This window comes from Lissotriton helveticus, chromosome 5_1 (assembly GCF_964261635.1).
Source record: "Lissotriton helveticus chromosome 5_1, aLisHel1.1, whole genome shotgun sequence".
NCBI classification, from domain to species: Eukaryota; Metazoa; Chordata; class Amphibia; order Caudata; family Salamandridae; genus Lissotriton; species Lissotriton helveticus.
Window position 1 is genome coordinate 1,036,338,225 of NC_136065.1, and position 23,131 is coordinate 1,036,361,355.

General features: G+C 39.9%; 1 protein-coding gene across 2 annotated transcripts in view; it reads left to right on the forward strand.

The window, feature by feature from the left end:
- The window catches only part of CRTAC1 (cartilage acidic protein 1), a 1,631,295-nt gene that overhangs the window by 232,901 nt on the left and 1,375,263 nt on the right, over nt 1–23,131 (forward strand). The window lies entirely within an intron of this gene.

Consider the following 23,131-nt stretch of genomic DNA (forward strand, 5'->3'; position numbering starts at 1 on the left):
TGAAGGGGCAAAGGGTTTTAACATCCTTTGCCATTATGCAGATAGAAGTCCAGCCATATTTAATGTGTCCATCCAAACCAGGATGCAGGGGAAAGCTGCGGGCAGGGGATGCAAGGGCGAGGGAAATACAATATGCTCCAGTTGTTGCATATCTCGCTTCCATTGTTTGGTTCTCCAAAATATGTTCGGACATCCAATTGAAAGCAATCTGCAAGTCAGATTAGATTGTAAATTAATCATGTATCTCCGGGCTATTAAATGCAAACGCGTTGCAAGCATGCTTCTCTGGGTACTGTTTGTTTCTATCGTCCTCGATTCTGCACTGCATTTTATAAATAAAATATTACAAAGCATTAAGTGTAATCATGCAAACTTGTTTTTACCGTTCTTCGCGCTGAGGTCTTTACCTTTCTAATTGATATAGATAACTGATGCCACAATCACGCATTTCAATGATACAAACAACTTTGTTATCATTTTCAAACTGTGGCCTAATGTTTACTTTTTATTACTGCAGTGACGACATTATGCTATGCCCAGTACCTCTCTATCAGGGACAAGAAGCAGCCTATGTACCTCAGTTAGATGTGCATGAAGAATACAGTACATCTGCATTTCACTGTTGATATGTTATGTTTAAGTGAAGGTAAATATCTCTTAATTGCGCTAACCACGGTGCTGCTGTTCATGCACTTCTTTAATGAGTACCCTGAAAACGGTCCTGTTAAAGTTACCACAATAAAATGCAAAACAAAATCCTTCACATATGTAGTGCGTATGAAAGACTTGTAATGCCTAGCTAGATATAAAGTTATATAATCAGTGCTCAATTTCAGCCGGTGGTCTCCGGTGCTCGCACCAGCACTTAATTCTCAGCACCAGCTCTATTGACAGTCCACCAAATGGTGAGGCTGTTTGAGATGTGCACAACAACCGTGTTTATTAAGTCAAATGGCCTTGAAAATGAATAATACCTGCCTCTCACGCCATTATTGTAGCTTTGTGTGGCCTGAGATAGTCTGAATTGTGACACTTGTAGGAAGGTGATGGCTGGGTGTTATTTTGGGGCCGCCATTGGTAGCGCTGGCAGGGTTTTGTAAGTGCAGGCTGCATTGACTTTCCAAGAAGAGCCCTGGCACTTAATTTTTCGCAAATTAAGCACATTATTTAATGCTGGCTCAAGTAGTCAAAATCTAGCAGGAAATACAATGTTCTATATATTTTGATCCCATGCACTTTATTCTCGCTATTGTTTTATATTTTTGTAAAAAGGTTTACGCTTCAGCAAAGCACCAAGGTTCACATCTTGTCTTGCTAGCAACATGTGTATAATCGAGCCATCCAGGCTAGCTGTAAAGCGAGAGAAAACTGACAAAGCCCAATTTCTTTGGCTGCCCACTAAACTGAAAGGTTTAGTGGTGGGCCATTATGAAATTTAGAGAGTAGAACTTTGATAACCCAGAGAGATATTATAAAGCAAGCATTGGCAAAGCCAATAGGTCTCGAATAGGTGACCAATTGCCTTTGCCAAAGTTTTTTGGCATGTTGCATAGTAGTGTGGCTGCTGTGAAGCATGTTTGAAAGTAAAAAAAAAAAGCCCTATGGCACAGACTGTGCTGGCCGTGTCATGGTGCTTTTCCACGCAGTGTTAATGCACTCGTGATGATGCCCTCCAACCCCCCTCCCCCTTCGAGAGGCCTCCCATCCGCAACAAAAAAAAGGCACCATTGTTAAGATACCGACAATGCCACAGTACTGTTTTTTCGTCCCAGCCCCTGCATTTAATTCTAGAACGTCAGCATTCAACAGTACATGACATTAGCTTATAACATGCACAGTTTAATAATGTTCGATACAAGTGATAGGGTATAACACATCCTTCCCCTATAAATTGGAGGAAGATAACGCCCACCACTAAAACTATATACACAGTATTATACAGCAACTAACTGGGGGAAATGTAGTACAGGCACAAGAACTTTATACAGAACATTACACAAAAGTTCCCAACTTAGATGGTAGCTACCTTATACAAATACCAAACTTCACACTTGAGGCTATAGACTCAAGATCTCCTGTTAACCTACAATTATTCACATCAACTCCAGTCATCACATCGTCATCATCAGAATGCCCCACCTGGGGATTTTCTGGAATAATTTTATGGTGATTGCTATTATTTTCCAGATTGTCAGACAATGGTATGGAAGTACCACTCCCAAATCCCATTATTGTTCGCTCTCTTTGTTTCCTTTGGCTAGTTTCTTTTCATTCCAAAGTTTGCCCTCTGGCGTCACAACACTTTTATTATACACCTTAATCCCTTTCATTGCTATGCTAAAACTATCTGTCCCTTTTCTCACCAACCCAGGCTTACACACTCAAACACACTAACCCGCTACAAATGTTGGAATTTTAACTTTGCATTTCACATCATGAGCCTTCTTGACCTCCTCTTGCTTCTTCATCAACTTCTCCTTTATTTCCTCTACACACACTTCCTCTTGACATTTACTGTGCTTCTTTTTAACCAACATGAATACAATTTGGACACATGCTATCTACCTCTCAACCAATTTGAACAGACTAATCTCAGTGGTACTCTGGGGAGTGATACGATACCCCCATATATTCTCTCTCAATGCATCTTTCCACGGTCCTCCAAATCCACCTGCCAAACTAATACTTTCTTTAAGAATGCAGTTAAATCTCTCCACCTGTCTATTGCCTTGGGGATCATATACTGCCATGGTAATATGACGAATATTACTATACCAAGAAAATCTCTTCATATCGTTTGCCATCAATTGTACACCATTGTGAAATAACAATACCTCAAGATATCCCTCCTTTGCAAAACACCCTTGAAAACTGGATGTAGCTTGTGGCATTCATTTCTCCTCTGGCCTTTTTGAATATTAATCCACTAGGACTAATGCATAACAAGCTTCAACAGGCAATGCATAAAATAGTCCAGATATAACAAAACCTAAATTCTGTTAGGGAGAATCTGGCCACAGCACAAGTTAAGGATGAGTTGCTGCTGGCCTCAATATTTTCCCACTATTCACAGAAACCTCACATTCTCTCACCACCCTGTCAGCCATCCTATCAAAAACAAGTGTGTATAAGTCTTTTCAGGAAGACATTTCTGGATGTCCCTTTTGTGCCAACTGTAGAATTTCTTCTTGCATCTCTTTAGGTGGAATACACTTGCTACTCTTAGAAATAAAGTCATTATCCATCACCAATTTGTCAGCTACCCTATGAAAAGTCACAGTATCTGCTTGTACAACTCTTTTATTTGGCCATCCTTCCACTATGTACCTTCTAACCTCACATAACACAACATCTTGCTCTTCATTCTTCAACAAGTTCTTTTCCTTTATTCCTTTGAACTTGTCAGCAACATACTCTGATACCATAATCACATCACCCCTTTCAACCTTAGCCTGATTATCCATTACAACATTCAAAGAAAAACAAGACATTCAGCCATCACATTATTTCTCCCTGGCACATACTCCACTGTAAAGCAATATTCTTGCAATTTAGAAACCAATCTTGTTATATGTGCCATAGCATTCCAACCCCCACCAGGAGAAAGAATTCCCACTAAAGGTAAATGTCTGTCTTCAGTACAAAACGTGAACCCCCTATATAACTCCGAAAATGTTCGATAGCCCAAACACATGCGAACAATTCTTTTTCGATGACTACATACCAGTTTTCAGTGTCTGATAGTGTTTGAGATGCAAATGTGACATTCCACATCCCCTTGCCACATCTCTTGAATAAAACACCCCCGATTCCAGCATTCACAGTAGCAATATATTGTACCCTCATCGTAAAAGGCTTCAATGCTTCAATTTTTTCTTGTAAGATCCCTGAGTGGGTCCATTTTTTTTCAAAACCTTTACTGAACTTACTGTAGTATTCACAGAGCCCTGCAAAAGACAACAGCTTTTTGACTATTAGGAGGAGGAGCTCTCATGATAACATCCACTAATGATGTTTTTGGTATCACTCCATCTCTAGAGACAGTGTGTCCTGAATATTCCCCTGACTTCGAAAAAAATGGACACTTTTTCTTCTTGAAAGTTGATCCACTTTTCTTCAGTAATTCACATACTTTCTTACTATGTTCCCCATGCTGCTTCCCATTTTAGAAAAGATCAATATATTGTCTGAAAAACACTTGACATATTTCTCAATATCTTTAAACAAATGAAACATGGCCCTTTAAAACACTGACACCACAGAGGCTAATCCAAGAGCATTCTTTTAAACTGGAACAACATCTGCGGCGTAATGAATGCTATAAGGTGGCAAGAGTCTTCAGTTAAACTCGGTTTCAAGCATGCAAATTACCTCATGTATATTTGGCAGAGGATGACAGTTCACCACAATATTCGCACTCAAAGGTCCACACCTAACCTCAAAGAATATCCCCCTTGTGGGCTATAACTATTAGATATACCCATTCAGAGGATTCTATTTCCTCTACCACTCCTTCATTCACCAGTTCCAAGAGCATGCATTTGAACTCCTCTCTCACATTAATCGGTACATTTCTGAGTTTTTGCACCACTGGCTTGTCACCTGTTTTAACCTCGATTTTATGAGTATATCCTTCCAGTTTTTCCTTGAAAACCTCGGGAAATCTAGACTCAATCCATTTTCCTTCTTCACAGTTCTACACAATCAATACAGGTTTGTGGCTTCTAGGATTCAATATTATTCCTAACTTTCACTGGTCCTTCTGATGGAGAGGTAATTTCTTCTGGTAGTTTCTCAATGTAAAACCTCCATGCTACCTCTAATTTACCGCTCAAAAGGTGTTGGGCCCTTCACACCATGTATTACCTTCAGGAGACTTTAAATAAAGATGAACAGTCAAAATACAATTATTATTGTAAGCCAATAAAGAGAGTTGTTGATTATTTTAAAGGGTTTTATTTTCTAGTCAAAAAGTTAATTTTTCTCTGACCCTTTATTCATTAGTAAAATATCAATCAGGTTACAGAATTTGGAAAACAGGAAAAATATCAATAATACAGAACACATTACAGTCTGCATATAAGCATTACATGTAGTTATGAAAAATGTGGCGCAAAAGTCTTAAAGAGTTTCTAAGAAAAATAGTCTTGCAAAGCTAATCAGTACTTAAATAGTTTGCAAAAATATGCTATTGAGAGAAATAAATGCATAAATCAAATAAATCTTTTCAGACCTAATTAATTAGTCAAAACATATTAGCATCTAATCCTATCCTGATCCACTGCACTCTCTGTCTGTCTGTGTCTAAAGAGGAAAGCAGCCCGCCCTTCACAGGCCTCAAAGGAATGTGGCATGAAGTGCCAAGATATGACGTGGAAGCAAGAAACGTCCCCCTGACACTCCTCGGACGCAAGCCCGCCCTTCAGCAATCTCCCGGGACGTTTCTCGTACCTAACCCATAGAAGCCAGCTGAACTGAGAAAAAGAAGAAGTGCCAGCCCCCATCCAGAGAGGACAGTATTTATACCATAATTATTGGCAGAGTACACAAAGATGTAACATTTTTCAGTAAAACCTTTACGTGATTGGTCAGTCATGATGCATGAGGTCACACTTCCCTGACTCATTCTAAAAACCTGACTTCACTAGTCTTAACAAAAGAAGCATACATGAATAACTACATTTATAAACATTTGCAACATTTACTAGGAAAAATGTTTCAATCTAATTCATCCTTCCTTCCTTCTCAGCGCAGTAGATGGACACTTTTAACTAACTGGTACATTGGCAGAATGACAAGAATGTGCAGTTCACGCTGTTCTTGTCATGAGGAAAGCTGCCACAGTCTGCGCATGCTCCCTTCTCATTAAATTGCAAGTCATAGCCTTGATGGATTCACAGGCAGCCATGTTTTGTGTAGGCCCCAAAAATAAAACAAACACAAAGATAATATTAATTTCATGTAAATCAGCCCATTATGTTACCCTCCCTCATACTAATACCCCTTATAAATGTTTACCTAGCCAAGCTATTAGTGAAAAGCAGCTTTTCTATTATTTATGACAACATGCAAAATAAATGTGAAAATAGCATTTTCATGCTTTTAGTGTAACATTTAAAAGCACACACAGTTAATATAGCGCACACTGTTAATACAGCACACACAACAACATGCTTTAATGTTTTAGATAGCTTTTCATGCAAACAAGCATTTAGTCCCTTGTGTCGTGTTTGGTGCATTATTAATTCACACACATTATAAAAAGAGGTGTTATTAACTGAAAATGTTTATCAAAATATGCAACAAGTCAAAGTCTATTAAGACAGGAATAATAAATTTAGATTGGCAAGGGATGAGCTGGGAAGAGAGAAACACATTTAATGAATCTTCAAAGGTAAAAAGGCCACTTTTCTCTACATTGCAAAAAAAACACATGTTAATTTAGCAAAAGCATTTTCAGACTGAAGTGAATAGGCCTCACTTTCATGTGCCATGTTTTTAACCTGCACCAAAATGTGCGTGCCAATTTAAATGCAGCCTGTCTGAAGTACAAAAAATAAAACAATGCATGACTGCAGATGAAATCTGCTCCATCAAATCCACCCTTCTGATGATTCAAATCATAATAAAATGATTTATAATTCATCACACATATTTCATTTCACAAGTGACAATTTTTTTTTTTTTTTTTTTTATTGCAAAAGCTGAGCATATAAGAATGTTACTTCTATTTCTAAGGCAAACACAAGTCTGGTCTGTAATCAGATCATATATAGCCAAGCTCAAATGTTTTAGTGCAGAGATCTGTAAGTAGCTTCTTGGAACAGTTAGTCTTCTTTAAAATAAGTAACTAAAATAATAAAAAAGGAGAATTCACCAGGACAGTTTCAGCATTTCTTTGCTCATTTGTCATCAGCTTGTCATTAGTATGGCTCATACTTTCCATGCAAATTGGACTACTTAGGTGCTGAGAAACTCTGGCAGAGCACCATCAATCCTTTGCACTTTTTCAACCAAGGCCTTTCACTCTTATTTTCACTTTGATCAGATTCAGATGTTTCACCACAGCATCTCTCAGATCAAAACCGTTGCACCATCCATTATGCAGATCTTGTGTAGCAGCTGCAATCTGGTGAGAAACTGCACACTGTACATCAACCAGACCTACACAGCAATGGCTAGTGTTCTCCTCAGTGTTTTCCACAAGTGCATTTGCATATGCATTTTCAAGCCACTTTAGTGTTGCTGAAACACAGTCTTTTGCAAAAGGTAACTCTGTGCTGCCATTGTGTTGCTTTATTATGCGTGACACTTCAGGCAGATGGCTACAATCCATTTCTTGTCCAATCTGTTGTTCTGCACTCATTATCTTTGAGACCACATTATGATCTGATTTCAGAGAAACTGGCAATCTATACCTGGGCATCAGTCTTTGCAATAACACATTTGCCACTTTGCAGTTGTCATTTTTCTCAAAAACAGTTCTGATACAACCCTGTTGTGCTGCTTCAAAAACATTTTCTTGAGCCTCTTTTAATTCAACTGTGAAGATTTCATAGAATGTATATGCTAACAGAACACAAATTTGTGCAACTGAATTAGCATTTCTCTCTCCCATGACTACAGTGACTCCCAATTGAGCAGATATACTGCATGTTATGGTAAGGGCAATCAATTTCGAATTTTGGGCTGGGGTAATTACTAAAAGCCATGAAGCTTTGACAACATCATGTATAAGGAGCACAGCATGTGCTACTTTTAATGTGTTGCCTTTCAAACATGGGCCATCTACAAAATGGACATTGTTGGGCTGACTCAGATGTTCATCCTTCAAGTCTGAATTTGGCTTTATGCATATTTTCATGATATTTAGACACTCATATTCAGTTTCATCATAATCCAATTCATTTGCTGACATTTCTGTGAAGTTAGGGTCAAAGGCCATTGGGCAATACATCACAGACCTTTGAAAACATTCATCTTTTTGAATAAGCAATGAGAGAGCGCAGCCCTCCCTCTCACTGCAAATTAGTGTATTTTCTTTCAAATAAACTTTCATTCCTAGTGCTGGGGTGCGCCATTTTTTCTCTTTCAACTCTAGGAATGCTTTTGTGCAGTTGTTGTCCAATGGAAGCGGATCAGACACACCTGAGTGTGTCAGCCTCAGTAAAGGCTTAGCCACTAGGGAAATGTTTAGTAACCACTCTCTACAGCAGCTAACCATTCCCAAAAATGTCCTGACTTCTTTCTGAATTTGAGATGGATTCATCTTGGAACTTATTTCCACCCTCTCTGGTGACACCTTTCTACCTCCCTTTCCAATTTTGTGTCCCAGACATTCATCTTCTTTTTGACAGTACTCCTGACTATTCTCATCCAATGGCACTGTGACATGAACTTGGCAAAAATCAATAAAAATAAGCCATTCTTCACCACATGGAATGTGAAAAAATATATTGGCTGGATTCGGTACCACAGGACAACATGGAAAAAATATTCTTTTAATCTCCTGCACTATTCTGTTCTTTTTATTTGGTTTCTGTGAACCTGTGATCAGAAAGTTACATAAACTTCCAATCAATTCCATCAAAAATCCTTTTACTGGTAAAATTCCTGCAACTGATTGTGTTCCGGAATGCATGTCATCTGGTTCAAATTTTAATAAGACATGTTCTGCACATGTTATTAACCTGGCATCCTTCTCTGTGAACTCTCTTATTTCTGTGTTTAATATTTTTTCCAAAGCAGAAGGTAATTTTTCAACTGTCTTTTCTGAAAATAATGCTACAGCTGTCTCTTGTTGGGCCATTTTAAAATGTACATCCTCATCAGGAATCTGAAAAATAGCATTATCTGATGTACAGTAATCTGTGCTGCTTAATTTGCAAAACAATTGTTTTTCTGCTAGGCCTGAGTCACAGACAACAGTTTTGCAGTTTTCCTCAAATGGGCCTATTTTTGGTGCACATTTTTCTAAAACTGGGTTTGTAATTTCTTTCTTTAAAACTCCTGCAACTAAATCTGGACTTTCCACTGCCTTCACAATGGACTTGGTAAATTCTAAATTGTGAGTGTTAAAACTCTCATTTGCAAACACAGTAACCTGTTGAACTGTGTTCTGATTTTGTCTCTGGAAATAATTCACATTGGCTCTGGACAACTTATTTAAATTCATGTTGGCATTTTCCATATTTTGTGGGACCATTTGTGCTTGAAAAATTACTGCCATAGGTACCTGTTTCTGAACTGACATTTGCATTTGCTTAACTGGCATAATTTGCACCTGCATTTCTCCATGTTTTTGTGCATCATGTTTAAATTTATTTTCCTTCATCCAATGCTCAAATCTGTTATAAAGATGGCAAAAGGACACATTTTCCAGCAGTACAACATCCATACCTGAATTTGCACAAACCAAAACACATTTACTTCCATCCTGTGTTCTTTTAATCTGTACCCAATCAACATCCTTTGCTAGCACTCTGCCCTTTAGGAAAATAATCACTGCTATATTTTCCTCCATAACAACAGAAAATGATGGTGCATTCATGCTAACCCTTTTCATTTCACTTGGCCTTTCCACAACTTTAGATTCAAACCACAATTTTGTCTGCATGGCAATGTAAAAGAACATTTCCAAATGAATGCACAACTCTTTCAATATTTCATCAAATCCATTAACTTGTGGGTACCACAGCACAATCTTGTCTCTCAATTGTGGGATTATGTTCAGAAATGCTGCAAGTTCACTTTTATTCTGTGGCATATGAACATACATTTCTCCCACCTTTTCTCTCAATGAGTAAGCAAAAGCTTCTCCCTCATTCTGCTTATTATTTTTCTCAACTAAATCTGGTGGCTTCCTTTCCTTAGCCAGTTTCCTTGCTAGGTCTGGTGGTTTCTTTTTCTTCTCATGTTTTCTTGCCCAATTGTCTCCTAGTTGCTCAAGCCCATTGCATTAAAAAAAATATTTTATTTCTGCAATGTGCAATTGCATTCCTGAAGAACACATTTTCTCATTTGCTTCATCATCCATGTGTACCCTGACACTTTTCTGAAATGGAAAACTTCCTGAAACATCAGTTTCATATTTATGAGCCAAATCTGTCAGTCCATTATGTGTAGTTAATGCACATGCAGCTGTTTCCATACTCAGGGAAATTAATTCTTTTTCCTGACACTGGTTCACATTTTCATTATTTAAACAGCAAGGACTGTTAATTTCTTCATGTTCACATGTTGAATTTAAAACATTAAGCTGTTTCTTTTTTTCAGGGCCTGTGTTAATATGTTCTCCCATGTTTTCTATCTTTTTAATCACTGCTGCTTCCTCAAAGCAGGTTTGAAAAATCCCATTTTCAATTACATTCATTTTATCCTGGGCTGCAGAAGTTGTAAATACAATTTTTCCCTCACCTTTCAGTGCTTGGGGTAATTTCTGTTCACTAATCTGTGAATTCTGAGTTTGTGAAATAAACCCTTCCATAATCACTTTTTCTGCAGCTCTTTCAACCTTTTCAGTAGGGACCATATTAATTGGGACAGTCATAATTTTTCTAGGCACTATCTGTGCATCTGCAGTTTGCAATTCTTGAACTAAATCAGTCATATTTGAAGCAGTAACACCTGGAGGTATCACTGTCAGTACTGAATCAACAGGTAATGGGTCAATATAAAATGTCTGCACAGTTCTCTCAGTCTGTATTTCTCTCTGTTCAACAGAAGCAGTAGCCCCTGTAGTATTTACTGGTGCACTATTTTCAGTATTTTTCATGGGAACCACATAAAGTGGTGGACACTCAGTTAACAATGCATCCATTATTTCATTCCCTGAATCATTATTTATTTGAAGCTCTTTATCACCACTAATTCCCTTCACCTGAATTTGGTGCTTTACTTTTTTATCCTCACATGCTTTTTCTCTTGCTGTCTTTTCCCACATGCTTAAGGCCTCAAATTGTGAAGCTTTAGATTGTGTCTTTATTTCACATAACACTTCCCTTAATTTGTCAATAATTTGCAATTCAAAAGTACCATCTTTTGGAAACCTCAAAGCACCCTCTTTTTCAGTAATCTTGCACCATTGGTGAACCCACATACATGTGTTTTGTCCCAAATTGGTAGACATAAAATGCACAGGTGTTCCTTCAGGAGCATCACCAATAAAAAACGAATTTTTCACTTTACCTCCTAACAGCTTCTTTAAACCTTCAAACAGTTTCATTTTTGCAATAGTTCAATGCAATTTCTTTTCTCCAAAGCTGTCAGTCTCAATTTTAGTCAGTTTTACACCTACCACTGACCCTCCACAAAATCTTACTGCAATATTTCTCTTAATCAATAACTCTGTTAGTAACAACATAAATACATTCGCTACTCTGTCTATTGTGCTAAATAAAGGATAGATTTATATTCACTGCGAGTAACACATTCCGCTTACCCTTCACAAAGTAAGACTTTCCGTTTACTCTTCAAACACTACAGGTAAATCCCTTCCGCTTACCTTTCACTCAAGCTCAGAAGAACCTGCTACTCCTTTGGACTTATCCTTCAGGATATATCTTAGTCCAAAGTTTCACCAGCGAACCCTTTTGCTATCAATCAAGCTCAGAAGAAACTGCTACTCCTTTGTTGTGACCCTTTCTAGGTGATATCAGACCAAAGTTTCACCAGCGAACTCTTTGCTATCAATCACTCACACAGAAAATAGTCCCTAATTTAACACTGCCAGCCCTCCTTAGCTTCTCAGTGTTATTCCAACAGACGAGTAACCTCAGTGCAGTGTGGCTTCCATTTACCACCCGCTATTCCTTCCCGGGATTCCACAGGTGTGCATACCTGCGTGTTCCAGACAACATTGAACAAGACACTAACTTAACATGAAGAGTTAAAACATGTAATCAATAACCAAAAAATTATGTCCTATGAAATTACCAATATAATCAATAACACCATCAATTCAAAATGATTAAAATTTCACCAACAGCAAAAATCATTACTATTTTCAACACTTCAAAAATACATGCTAGCATATTAACAACATTTCACAACCCTATTGATACTCACACCACTTCTTGCATCACCTGCCAGTACTGCTTTGCCAGTCTTCAGGTTCTGAGCATTGGAGTCAGGAATCAGGACTTGGACATTTATCTAACTTGGGCAATTATTTTATTTCCCTCTTAAGGTCAATGATCCATTAGTTGAGTAGTTGTTGGTGAAATCAATAATCACTAATCACCAAACTAATCAATAATGACCATCCTCTGCTTACCAAAAACTGATGGAGAGGTAATTTCTTCTGGTAGTTTCTCAATGTAAAACCTCCATGCTACCTCTAATTTACCGCTCAAAAGGTGTTGGGCCCTTCACACCATGTATTACCTTCAGGAGACTTTAAATAAAGATGAACAGTCAAAATACAATTATTATTGTAAGCCAATAAAGAGAGTTGTTGATTATTTTAAAGGGTTTTATTTTCTAGTCAAAAAGTTAATTTTTCTCTGACCCTTTATTCATTAGTAAAATATCAATCAGGTTACAGAATTTGGAAAACAGGAAAAATATCAATAATACAGAACACATTACAGTCTGCATATAAGCATTACATGTAGTTATGAAAAATGTGGCGCAAAAGTCTTAAAGAGTTTCTAAGAAAAATAGTCTTGCAAAGCTAATCAGTACTTAAATAGTTTGCAAAAATATGCTATTAAGAGAAATAAATGCATAAATCAAATAAATCTTTTCAGACCTAATTAATTAGTCAAAACATATTAGCATCTGATCCACTGCACTCTCTGTCTGTCTGTGTCTAAAGAGGAAAGCAGCCCGCCCTTCACAGGCCTCAAAGGAATGTGGCATGAAGTGCCAAGATATGACGTGGAAGCAAGAAACCTCCCCCTGACACTCCTCGGACGCAAGCCCGCCCTTCAGCAATCTCCCGGGACGTTTCTCGTACCTAACCCATAGAAGCCAGCTGAACTGAGAAAAAGAAGAAGTGCCAGCCCCCATCCAGAGAGGACAGTATTTATACCATAATTATTGGCAGAGTACACAAAGATGTAAAATTTTTCAGTAAAACCTTTACGTGATTGGTCAGTCATGATGCATGAGGTCACACTTCCCTGACTCATTCTAAAAACCTGACTTCACTAGTCTTAACAAAAGAAGCATACATGAATAACTACATTTATAAACATTTGCAACATTTACTAGGAAAAATGTTTCAATCTAATTCATCCTTCCTTCCTTCTCAGCGCAGTAGATGGACACTTTTAACTAACTGGTACATTGGCAGAATGACAAGAATGTGCAGTTCACGCTGTTCTTGTCATGAGGAAAGCTGCCACAGTCTGCGCATGCTCCCTTCTCATTAAATTGCAAGTCATAGCCTTGATGGATTCACAGGCAGCCATGTTTTGTGTAGGCCCCAAAAATAAAACAAACACAAAGATAATATTAATTTCATGTAAATCAGCCCATTATGTTACCCTCCCTCATACTAATACCCCTTATAAATGTTTACCTAGCCAAGCTATTAGTGAAAAGCAGCTTTTCTATTATTTATGACAACATGCAAAATAAATGTGAAAATAGCATTTTCATGCTTTTAGTGTAACATTTAAAAGCACACACAGTTAATATAGCGCACACTGTTAATACAGCACACACAACAACATGCTTTAATGTTTTAGATAGCTTTTCATGCAAACAAGCATTTAGTCCCTTGTGTCGTGTTTGGTGCATTATTAATTCACACACATTATAAAAAGAGGTGTTATTAACTGAAAATGTGCAACAAGTCAAAGTCTATTAAGACAGGAATAATAAATTTAGATTGGCAAGGGATGAGCTGGGAAGAGAGAAACACATTTAATGAATCTTCAAAGGTAAAAAGGCCACTTTTCTCTACATTGCAAAAAAAACACATGTTAATTTAGCAAAAGCATTTTCAGACTGAAGTGAATAGGCCTCACTTTCATGTGCCATGTTTTTAACCTGCACCAAAATGTGCGTGGCAATTTAAATGCAGCCTGTCTGAAGTACAAAAAATAAAACAATGCATGACTGCAGATGAAATCTGCTCCATCACTTCCAACCTAATACATTCACTCCTTTAGCTGTAAAATATAGCTTTAATGTTGCACTCCTTCCTTTAAACTGAATATCAGTCTCCACATAACCGACAATCTCAGTCACTGTGCCATCGAAACCTTCAGTTATAACATGTGATGGTCTCAATTCACCCACACCTGTGGTAAAGTTTGAAATAACATCTGCTCTCTGAACCTAAGCAATGTGATAAAGTATTTTGCTTCTGTTCACTACACATATCATCATCAATTGCTCTCATATAGGTTGCAAATTCTTCTTTCAACCGCATCCAACCAATTAGCGGATCACCCTTGATTTGAAGACATTTGGTTGGCGGTTCAAACTGCATTTTATTAGTGTGGAATTCACTGAACGTGGATGTGCACACAAAGTGTGGAAATCACTGTGTATAAAAATCTACTCAAAATAAACTGGAACTTTACAAATCGCTGGTGTATTAAAGATATAATACACTGATCCAATAACCTATGTGCAAGCACAAATACAGAAAAAACAGTGTACTGAGATCTGCACCAGATGTACACAGCCTGCAAATCGCTGCAGAAGAGAAGATGAGTGTGCAAATCACTGAATGGAAAACTATTCAAACATTCAACATCAAAGTCCCTTTTCTATTTCTATGTGGATGAGAGAAATTGAGAGGCAGGCAATAATCATCAAAAACTTCACGTTCAGATAATATTTTTCCCAATTTAAAATGGCCGCCAAGGATGTCATATACATAAGTATTTAAAGACAGTAGGCCTTGTTTTGCTCAGGAAGCATGTGTCAGAGAAAAGTACGTATTGAACGCAGACAAAGTCACAAGAAACGGCCTACTCGCAGGCAACCAGCGAAAAAAATGATCTGCAAGTGCTGAATACGGCACGCTCTGCAGGTAATTTCCATGTGCTGAGCGTTATCTTGCTTAAGCAAGGCTGTTTCAAAGCTATAACCATACGCTCCTTAACCAATGCGCATATTGAATGATACGTTCCTCATCCAACAAGCTTAACTTTAAATCCTCACTCTGCACAATTACCGATAGAAGTTAAAACACATCTTCTCTCCCAAAGCAGTTACTGGGCTCCGTTAAAACATAAAAGGGAGTACTCCTCCAAAATGATGAACGCATCCAACTCCATCCAAATACAATGTATGCCTGAAATGTCAAATCTCCCAAAACATTTTTTCGAACTAGTATGCTACTATACTAGAGACCAGGGTACATGAATTTCTTGGTAGCAGTTACTCACGACTCCCACAACCAGTGAAAACAGAACTCCAGTAAAATATGAATGGTTTCTGATTGAGAAAACTCTGCACCTGTGCTGTGTAGAAGTAGCAAGTATTTCTCCAACTCGTCACACTTGTTATGATCAATCCATACGCAAGAAGGTTAAAATCCAGTAGATATCATTATTCCCAATAGCACAGTACTTATCCAATCAGATATGACTACAGCACTGTTTTTACCCTCACAGCCCCTAAATTCCATTCTAGAACATCTGCATCTAAAAATACATGACATTAGCTAATAACGTGTGCAGCGTAATTTGTCCTACACAAACGATAGGATATAACAACCATAGCACTTTCTTTTTTACATAGGATATAACAGCCATGCTGCAAAGCAGCCGCATTGCTAATGCCTTTTTTTCTTCCCAGCAACTTTCATCCACTAGAGGATGTCCTCTGGTCACAACTTATAGTGGAACATTCCATTGAATAGAAGAATTCTGTACACTCATGGAGTATTTCTAGGACGCACCTATCAATCTGGCAGCAGGTGCAGTGGTACCGGGGCCTGATTTGCAAGGGATTGGTGCTTACTAGGTATAGCTGTCTTTTACTACCCAACAGGGGGACTAGTTTCCCTGCTTGATTATCAATCAGTCAATCAAACACATTTATAGAGCGCGCTATTTACCCGCTAGGGTCTCAAGGCGCTGGGGTGAGGGGGGGTGCTGCTAATGCTCGAAGAGCCAGGTCTTGAGTTGCTTCCTGAAGGAGAGATGGTCCTGGGTCAGCCGTAGGTCGGTGGGGAGGGAGTTCCATGTCTTGGCCGCTAGGTATGATACATGGTACGCTTGCTACACCGCTGCATTAATGGGATTATAGCAACTTGACTCTGATTATATTTTCTATGCCCACTGTGCCTTCGAAGAAGCAGAAAGAGGGCAAACTAGCTTTGAAAATCTGCTGCAAAGGTGGACGCTACTTTCTGCATATGTTTCATCTACTCACCCGCATGGGTATATGCAAAGGTCTACATTGATTCGGGTGGGATGTTATATTGATGACATAGCAAAAAGATCAGATGATGGATGGAATGCTGAACAATGTAAACAGTCAACAGATCTGGGTTAAAAACCATCCTTTTTTCCCCAACTCGCCACCCCAGTTTGGACTCAGCCATATGCATATCAGTCTTGACCCTGCTCTTCATGGGAACAGTCTAGCTTGAACTGCTACAGCCTGGTCCTCCCTGGACTCGAAACAAGCATCCTGGGGTCGGTTTTGGGGCATCACCCCACCTCATCCAGGCTTCCTGAAATCCAGTGTCACAGTGAGCATGGGGCCCAAGTCTGGACATACCCTTCCCACTTCGGGCAACAAAAGTAAAAAGAACAGATGATGGACGGGATGCTGAACAATGCAAACATTCACCCCAAGTCAACAGATCTGTGTTTAATCGATCGTTTCTTTGTCGACTATGCCACCCCAGTTTGTACGCAGCCATACGCAAATCAGTCCTGTCCCTGGTCCTCCTGGAAACAGTCCAGCCCAAACTGACAAGCCAGTTCCTCCCCGGACTGGAAACAAGCATCCTGGGACCGGTTTATGGGAATCACCCTTTGTCAGCCAGGCTAACTTGAATCCAGTGTCACAGTGAGCACAGGACCCTTGTCTGGGCATACCCTCCCAACTGAGGGTGACAAAAGCGAAAAGAACAGATGATAAATGGAATGCTAAACAATGCAAACATTCACCCTCCGGTTTCGGAGTATCACCCTTCATCAGCTAAGCTAATTTGAATCCAGTGGTGCAGTGAGCATGCGACCCACGTCTGAGCATATCCTTCCCACTTAGAGCACCAAAAGCAAAAAGCACAGGCAATGGACGGAATGATGAACAATGCAAACATTCAGCCCCAGTCAACAGATCTGGGTTTAATCCATTGGTTTTTTTTTGTCCGCCACACCACGCCTGTTTGGACCCGACTATATACAAAGTAGTCTTGACCCTGCTTCTCATGGGAATAGTCTAGCCCGAACTGCCAAGCCAGGTCCTCCCTGGACTGGAAAAAAGCATCCAGGGACTGGTTTCGGGCTATCACCGCTCATCAACCAGGCTATCTTGAAACAAGTGGCGGAGTGAGAACGGGACCCATGTCCGGGAATACCCTTCCATTTAGGGTGACAAAAGCAAAAAGAACAGATGATGGGCAGAATGCTGAACAATACAAACATTCACTCGAGTCAACAGATCTGGGTTTAGTACATCGTTTTTTTGCCAACCCCAGCCCAGTTGGACCAGCCATATGCAAATTAGTCTTGACCCTGCTCCTCATGGAACCAGTCCAGCCCGAACTGCCATGCCAGGTCCTCCCTGGACTGGAACCAAGCATCTTGGAACCAGTTTCGGGGAATCACTCCTCATCAGTAAACTAGCTTGAAAAACAGGGGCACAGTGAGCACAGGATCCACTTCTTGGAATACCCTTCACACTTAAGGCAAAAAAGCAAAAAGAACAGATGTTGGATTAAATGGTGAACAATGTAAAGATTCATCCCCAGTCAACAGATTTGGGTTTAATCCATCACTTTTTTGCCTACCACGCCACCCCATTTTGGACCCAGCCATATGTAAATCAGTCTTGATCCTGCTCTTCATGGGAACAGTCCAACATGAACTGCCAAGCCAAGTGGTCCCTTGAATGGAAACAAGCATCCTGGGACCGGTTTCAGAGTATCACCCCTCATCAGCCAAGCTAGCTTGAATCCAGTGGGCAAGTGAGCATGGGAACCACATCTGGGCATACCCTTCCCACTTAGGGCAGCAAAAGCAAAAAGAACAGATAGTGGACAGAATGATGAACAATGTAAACAATCATTCACAGTCATCAGATATGGGTTCAATTCATTGTTTTTCTGCCCACCAAAATGCAAAAGATTCAAAAGCTTATGGTTTATCGCCCACTTATTATACAGTATACTCAACAATGACGATATCTGACATTGCACACGAAACACCCCTCTACCGGGAACACCCAGTCCCCTCTCAAGACATTTGGAGATATACAAGATGAAGGAGTAAACTAGGAGAACATTCGCTATGGGGACCATATTTTATCAAATGTCTGAGGGTAGTCCCTCCCCAAGTAAATTGTAAACCAAATTTGCAGCATATTGGTAACCAGGGCTAAAAATCCCAATAACAAAGCAAAGATCCCTTTTTCTAATATTAGCAAATGTGAGGAATAAACATATTCTCCCTGAACTCCATTTAAAGTGAATTCGAAAAGGCATGTGTATTTCTTACTGGGATTGCACACATTCACACCTTTTGATACATTTACCCCAAAAGGGGCACGTACAAATGAGCGGCCAGTTTACCCTTTAACACACAATTCTTAAACCACTGCAAGCAAGTAATCTATCCGAGTCTGAAAAACTAAGAGATAAAATACCCTTGACTGCAAAATAATTCCTGCCTGCCTACCAGAGACATTGGAGAGAGGTGAGTTATTCTCTGCATAAGTATCTGCTTGAAGCATTTTGCTTCAGGATTTGGAAGCTGAGCTTTGAAGGACGCCTGCAGCTGGAAAAATAGCGGGAGGTGCCACATTTATCCTACAATTTGATGTGAGCCTATATGTGAAGGTAAACACGTTCAGCAGGACCAATTGCCAACTTCTCTACAGTGGTGTTCACACGTGGATTGGCAACAGATTGTCACTAAGTCCTGCTCAAGCACATGTAGCACGCTTTGTTATTTTACTTTGACATATTTCGAATTTTCCATTTTCTATAGTATGGCATTGAGTGATATTCTGGTTTGCTTATTACATATATTGCAATATCCGATTGTCTGCTTTTCTGATTTTGTGGTTTTTCTTTTCTGTACATACGGTATAAATATTTTGGTTTGGATATTTTACTTTTTTTTAATCTTTAACTGAATAATTTTTAGCTAGTTGTTGCACATTCACCAAGTGCATTTTTGTAGTATGAATTGACTTGCTACCCAGGGTCAATAATTCAATCACAGAAACCAGTTAACCTTTGTAAGTCAGGCTGTATTGGCCTTGTAGCATCACAACCACATCTCACATCAAGACAGTGGCATCTCTCCTCCTCTCCCTCTCTCGTATCCTAGCCTTAAGGTTCCTTACTGTAACCTAATACACCTTTAACAAATAAATAGTGGATTATTAAACATTCTGCAGAGTGTGACCTACTGTGGTCACACTTTGCTTTCTGTGGAAAAAAGTAATGTAGAAATAAGAAAACATTTCATTCTACTAACCAGACTAGCCTCTGCTTTGTTGGCTGAGTGGAGGTATGGAGTGACGTTTAAGGTTTATGTAGAATTTATTTCATACTTCATACCACTGCCAATGCTGCTTAGCACTCTGATTCACGCTGTGGTCTAAGGAGGTCCTTTTGGAGTGCATGGTTAAACTTTGACCTATACGGCAGGTATTGTGGGTGGAATGCGATGATCACAGACACTCCACTGGTCGTGCAACAGATTTGTAGGTGTACTTAAGCATGAAGTATTTTAGAAAAGTGTGAATATAAATGCAGCTCCTCTACATGTACGTCGCAGGTCGAAGCTTGCATGTAATTGCAGCATTTACATTGGGAGTTACTGCATTGCATGGGACATTACTTTGCGGTGCATCCATTGGGGTGTACGGGCATAGCCCCCCCCCCGCCCGCAGCGCCCTCAGCGTCTCTGCACTTAAGTAAACCGAATCAGTTTACTTAAGTTCAAAGACGCCGAGAGAGAACTGACAATCATGTCAGTCAGCATGACGTCGAACCGCCCACCCCTTCAGAGACAGAAGGGGGTGGGTGGTCTGGCGTTCTGTTGACTGACATGATTGTCAGACAAGGACAACAGGCAGCAGCACAAGTGCGCATGAGTGGGGACGGAGGTCGAATTTTTAGCCCATGCCCAGTCATGCACACTTGTGTTTTCACTTGTTTGTGCATGCCCATTAGGAGCCCCTCGGTCTCCTAATGGGCGTGCGGCGGACAAAGAGTAGCCATGCCCTAAGCCAATGCTGGCGCTGCTGGCAGCGCCAGCATTGGATGAGAGGGGCTGTCAGTCCACTCCAGTGCCGACGTGAAGGCGCCAAGGGGAGCAGAGGTGGCGCAGACCGGCTGTGAGGTAAGTTTTCTGTTTATTATTTAATTCCCCTGCGAGCCGCGACTGTGTAGAGAGCATCGATAAATTAAATTAGAAGCTCTCAGTCTAGTTGAAGATAGTTAGCTTTGCAACCCTGCGTCCAAGGATACACTGTGTGCGCGTTTTTAAGCATCAGAGGTCTGTGAAACGCGGCATCCTTCACCACACCCGAGTGGTCTTTGCCAGACCACTGCAATCAGCCAGGCACCACGCCCACCCCAAATTGGGGTGAAGGGCGCAGGAGATGGGGCATTAATGGGCAACTTGCTGCGCTCACAACAACATGGGAAGGATCCGTATTAAAGGGGGTCTATAATTATTAAGTAATACATCAATTCCAGCTGCTGGGAGGGAACTCTGTTGGACGTCATGGCATTGCGGTTGTCGCTCAGGGTCAAGCTGGGGTGATAAATGCAAGGTTGGGAGAGGCTCGACAACAACCTGTGATTCTGGGCAAATGAGTATGGAGAGATTGAAGTGATTTGAAATTAATGTGTTTGTAATGAAAAGCAGCTGGGACTCTTGTAAAGCGCGTGTTGTTGCTTCGGATTGAGTTTGCGCATCATAAAAAAGGATTTGTTTTAGTTTATTTCTGTTCTTGGTTTGCTTGTCTGTCGAAAGACTCTTCCTGCGCATTAGGCCAATTGCTACTGCCACAGCATTGCACTGATTGGAGAGAGTCAGTCCACTGGCGTAACGAAAAGTGAGGGGGTCTCCCTGCAAGGTACTTAGGGGGGCCCATTCCGGGCTCAATCAGGAGCTCTCTCGGCCAGAGTTCAGTGCCGAGGGGGCCCCTTGGAGCTAGGGCCCCCCTGCACCGCGTGGGCTGCAGGGGCCTGTGTTACGCCCCTGAGTCAGTAGGGGAGTGAAAGGGACACGGCGTGTAGGAACAGCTGGATGGCACTGTTCCTGCTGAACGGCCTTGCTGCATGAACCCAGCCTGCCTCAGATCACAGGCAGTGTCAGCGCTGCAGCGCGCACACCGCACACGATGAGGAAGAAAGTTGGGGTCGGGGAAGTCAGAGGGGGTTTGTTTATGAACTCGTAACCTCTCACTCTAGGATGTCTGGGCCTGGCCTCAGGGCAGAGGCACTCGGGGACAGAATGTTCCAGGCAGGCCACTGTCGCGCTAATATGAGGTGTTTAAACTATGTCTGGCCTGCGGGGTTTACTTCAATCCTTAACATGTTGATTGCCGAGCACATGTGGGTCAGGCAATCCGTGCCATTAACCAGCCCAATCAGTGGTCCTTATATGGCAACACGATACCACCCATGGCTAGAAAAGAAGCGTAAATAATGTCTAGAAACCACTGGAATGTACCTGATACACTCGAGGCTAAGCCAACCTAAAATATACCATGAGCTGGCATGTCACTAACTGAGTTTCTGCTGCCTCACTTCAGTTATGTGCATTGGGGGTTGAGCAGAACAAGGCATTTGACTCACTCTCTAGTTGCATTTTTCACTGTCATATTACAATATGTTAACTATGCTACCAAATGTCCTAAGCCCAGTGTTTATGGCCTGACATGTGCCTGGTGGTTTGGCGAAAGCACCCTTTTTCAGCTCCTCCCAAATGCACACAAAACATTCAAGGAATTTGTCAGGGGATGAACTTTGTGTCCCCGATGGCAAATCACAATAACTTACCTTTCCTCTGTAGCGTTCATTTTATATCAATAAAGAAATCCGAGGTACCCAGCATTGTTACCTCAGGGTTTGTTATGAAGTTCTGTGGTTATATTGAAAAGGCAGCTACCTATGTATAACATCTCTTTATCGATGTCATAAAACACTTTAATTATTGCTTTATTACCTTTCTTGTTTTCTCAAATATGCTTAAAAATGCACAATTTGTCCAATATTTTTTCAACATTTTCAGGGGGGGAGAACACCCCTTATGACAGTCAGGCTGACGTGCACTGACCGCAAACTTTTACGCCTAACTACTTTTAAATGTCACCAGCTGCCTATATATATATATATATATATTTATATATATATATATATATATATATATATATATATATATATATATATATATATATATATATATATATATACGAATATGAGGCATGCACCGTTCCACTTATTTGAAGCGATGAAAAAATAAAATCTGATTTTGGCATATTACTGAGTCCGTGTTCCTGTTTAAGTGCGTCAAGGCACTAGGAAGCTGTGGAGTTTATATATATATATATATATATATATATATATATATATATATATATATATATATATAAAAACATGGGGAAAAAAGATTAAATATATTTAAATAACAGCAATATTCACATGTTCTAATTATTTTAAAATTCATATTTGATCATCTTACAGTAAAAGTAAGAGTAAACTAAGGATTAAGTGATTACTTGATTACAAAAAGGGAATTGTAAAGTGGTAGTTGTGGTTCAGTTATGGGTCAGGGAATGTTTCCAATAAAAACAAATATTTGATGATTTGTATATAACTTTTTTTAAGTGTACATATGAATGCAATCAACTTAATTAGTCAACTAAGGTACAGCATGCCAGGTTTCATGAAGAAATGTCCATGGGAAAGAAAATGAAAGGAAGGAGAAAAAAACACGTTTTCCCTATTTTAGTACCCATAGGAAAT